Source organism: Psammomys obesus, unplaced genomic scaffold (genome assembly GCF_907164565.1).
Source record: "Psammomys obesus unplaced genomic scaffold, mPsaObe1.curated_primary_1811, whole genome shotgun sequence".
In the NCBI taxonomy this organism is placed as follows: Eukaryota; Metazoa; Chordata; class Mammalia; order Rodentia; family Muridae; genus Psammomys; species Psammomys obesus.
This window is the reverse complement of record NW_026585687.1, coordinates 244,729-248,988: the sequence shown is the minus strand read 5'-3', so window position 1 is coordinate 248,988 and position 4,260 is coordinate 244,729.

Genomic DNA, 4,260 nt, shown 5'->3' with positions numbered 1-4,260 from the left:
TTTCTTTCTTTCTTTCTTTCTTTCTTTCTTTCTTTCTTTCTTTCTTTGCCAGTTAGCAAAGCCTGACTGAAGGTTGTAGTTTTAACAATCCCATTAAACACTTACTGTGAGAATGAACGAAAGTAAACACTTTATTAGGATTTTACTGCCATGGAGAAGGATATTTCTATTTTCTTTTAGTGGTCATCCACCATTTAATTATGAGAACATGAAAACTGAAATATGGACACCAACTTTCACAGAGTGAGGCAGAGACGATATTTGGAGAAGACAGAGCTGCATAGATGAATACCACCAGCATGTGTCTCTGCCTGAAGAATTACAGAGTTCTTGGATGCCAGCCAAATGGAGGAATTCTCAGAAATTCACAACCCAGGGTAAGCCACTCCCTCTTTTCCATCTGATATACCAGGTATTGCATTGATAACCTCAGCAACTCTATGAAGTGAATAAACCCAGGCATAGTAAAGAGAATGCTTGTATTCTCATAACAGCAGATGATGATGGATTTACCTCTAACTGATTAATATAAAATTTGTGCACATTTGAGTACATGAGGCATTTAAAATCGTCATTGTTATTCATCACCACCACAGTCATCATCATCATCATCATTTGAGCACAACACAAACAGAAAAACTATTTTTTGAGCAGAGATCATTTTTTAATATTTATTTTTACTTTATGTACATTGGTGTTTTGTCTGCATGTGTGAGGGGGTCAGATCCCCTTGAACAGGAGTTATAGACAGTTGTGAGCTGCCATGTGGGTGTTAGGAATTGAACCTGGGTCCTTCGGAAGAGCAGACAGTGCTCTTAACCACTGAGCCATTGAGAGACTAAAGAATTAAAAATTAGGTTTTTTTTGGGGGGGGGGGTTATTGAATTAAAGTTTAAAACACAAGCCGGAACAAAGGCTACACAGGTGGAGATATGTCCAGCTGCCTGGGGGGAAGAACCAGCCTTACTGCATTCCTTTCCTGCCCACTAGAGATACAGTTGCTAGGAAACCGGCCCCTCTTCCCTAGGACAGCCAAATAAGGGAAGCCAGACCATTAATGGTTTGGGGGCCTTCCTATAGCCAATCAATTCAAAATGCAACATTTCCTTTTGTGTTTCAATCAATAGATGCTTGCCAGGCAGGAATTCCCCTGCTTTGGGCATGCTGGGAGAGACCAGACTCTTTAAATCAACCACCTAACCTGAGCACTAGGCTCTTTGCTCTCAACTGCTCTGACGGTGAGGGTATGAGCCCAAGCTAACTTGTAATAAAAAGATCCTCATGTGTTTTGCAATGGACTCTGCTCCTGGTGGTCTTTTGGGGTCTCAAGTTTCAGGCACAACACCATCTCTCTTGCCCACAGAAAAACTTTTACAAAGGAAATAATAGGTGATCCAGTGAGAATTTCAAACTGAAGTGATCTATCAGGGAGTACATAGTGATGAAAGGGTTTCACTTTAGTGTGTGTTTGTGCACTATACACACAGTTTCTATTTCAGCTTTGTGTCCATTTCAGATGTCTGGAGGCCAGCTATAAAGGCTCTCCAACCCATCTTTTATGGTGTTCCACTGAGGCTCCAGAATATATAATGGAAGCAAAGTTGGACTTATTCCGTGCTTTCTTTGAATCATCTCTGCAGAACCTATTTTACACCCCAGAAATCAGGAAAGCAATTTATAAATGAGAAAAAGACCAGAGACTTGAAATAAAATCCAAGGTAACACAGCAATTTAGCTGCTGTCAGTGGAAAGGCTGTGAAAAACAAATGCTTAGAGAGCAATTTCTTAAATTTGTGTTTAATGTACACATAAAAATTTAAGTGGCTGCCTGATATGTTGCAGCACTCTGATTTGGGGAATATTTGAGCATTACAGCCTCCCTTTTCTTTCTTTCTTTCTTTCTTTCTTTCTTTCTTTCTTTCTTTCTTTCTTTCTTTCTTTCTTCCTTTGACTTTCATTTATTTATTTATTTATTATTACAGTTTATTCACTTTGTATCCCAGCTGTAGCCCCCTCCCTTATCTCCTCCCAATCTCACCCTCCCTCACTCATCTCCACCCATGCCTCTCCCCTAGTCCACTGATAGGGGAGGATTTCCTCTTCTTCCTCTGATTCTAATCTATCAGGTCTCATCAGGACTGGCTGCATTGTCTTCCTCTGTGGCCTGGTAAGGCTGCCACCCAAACCAGCCACTGAGTTCAAGTCAGAGACAGCCCCTGTGGACAAAAAATTAATTCTGCTTTCTTCCTCTATTTGCCTAGTAGAATAAATTGCAGTTTACAATCTTCTATATAACATATACTCTTTTACATGTGTGTTTGTGTGTGTGTGTGTGTAAAATCATAGAGCTGTAACTGGAGGGAAAGCATGTAGTTATTTTGCGTATGTGTGGTTTTTTTTTTTTGAGACAGGTTTCTAAGTGTCACAGCCTTGGCTGTCCTGGAACTCTTTCTGTAGAGTACGATGGCCCTGAACTCACAGAGATCCGCCTGCCTCCACCACCCAAGTGTTGTGATTGAAGCTTGTGTCACCACACCTGGCCCATAGCTGGATAATTAAGACACATCTGAAAAAATTGTGTTATTTTTGTTGCTCCTCCTCCCCCAGCAGATTGTTTTTCCATTTTTCTATTAAATTTACATATTTATTAATTACACTTTATTCACTTTGTATCCCCCCATAAGCCCCTCCCTTCTCCCCTCCGGATCCTACCCTCCTTCCCCCTTCTTCATGCATGCCCCTCCCCAAGTCCACTAATAGGGGAGGTCCTCTTCTCCTTCCTTTTTCCATTTTTAAGTGAACTTACATAATAAAATGAATTTTATTATGGCACTGTCATAATGTGTTGTTATACTTTGTTATTCATTTCCCTCCCCAACTGCCTCCCATGTCCCCTGCCTCTCCTTACTGTCTTACTTCTTTTTAAGTAGTCCCCACTGTTAGCATTTAGGCAGCCTGCTTCTGGGTTGCCTAGTAACCCATGATGTCATCATGTGTCGCCCACCAGGTGTGTGGCAGGCATGGTTCAGCTGTGCATGCACAAGCTCTAAAAGGATCAACCCTGAAGATACCTGATAAAACAGGGCCAGACGAAAGGGGAGGAGGTCCTCCCCTGTTAGTGGACTTGGAAAGGGGCAGGGAGGAGCTGAGGAAGGGAGGGTGGGATTGGGAGGGAATAAGGGAGCGGGATACAGATGGGATACAGAGTTAATAAAATGTAATTAATAATAATAATAGGATCAACAGGCCACTTTGTGTTTCTCTTGCACTCTTGCTCTTTCCACCTTGCTTTCTTTTTTGAGGGCCCCCCCCACCATGTCTCTCTCTTTCCTGCTCCTCTCTGTCTCTTCACCTCCATCCAATACATTTCTTTTATATATATCTGTTGTGTGTGTGTGTGTGGCATCATTTTAAAATAAATACTAACAGCTACATCTAATATTTTTGTCACATATAGTCTATTACTTTCGCTTCTCTTCTTTTTTTTCTCCCTTTCTTAAGGCTGCTTTCTCTCCACTCATAGTCTCTTTTCTGATTTTGTTAAACACACACACACACACACACACACCACAAGAGAGAGAGTGGTGGAGATGAGAGAGACAGGGTCAGAGTCAGAGAGACAGAGAGAGATATTCTGCATATTCGAGAAACATGCAGTATTTGTTGTCCTACACATGGCTTATTTTGTTTATTATTGATCTCTAGTTTAATACATTTCCCTGAAAATGTTTGGTTTTTCCCACTGCTGAATTAAATCCCATTTTAAACCACATCTGTTCATCCATATGTGTTGATGGACATCTAGGTTGATTCCATTTCTCAGCTATTGTGACTAGAACAGCAATGAATATTGCTGTGAAAATATCTCTATGGTTGGGTATAGAGTTTGAATATACGCCCAGGAGTAATATAGCTTACTCATGTGATAGTTCAATCTTCAGTTTTTTGTTTTGATTTTTTTTTTCAGGAAACTTTACACTGTTTTTCATAGTAGCTGCACCAGTTAATATTCCTGCCAACAGTGCATAAGGATTCCTCTTCCCCCATGTCTTTGCAGCATTTTTAAAGTTTTTTCTTCTCCTTCTTCTTCCACCTTCTTTTTTAAGTAGGAGAGACTAGATTATATTTGAAAACCTTTATGAATAAAGCAGTTAAAAGTGGAAGACAAAGACCAAAGAGAAGAAGAAACAAGTTTCTTTTTTTTCCTTCCTCCTTCTTTCTTTCTTTCTTTCTTTCTTTCTTTCTTTCTTTCTTTCTTTC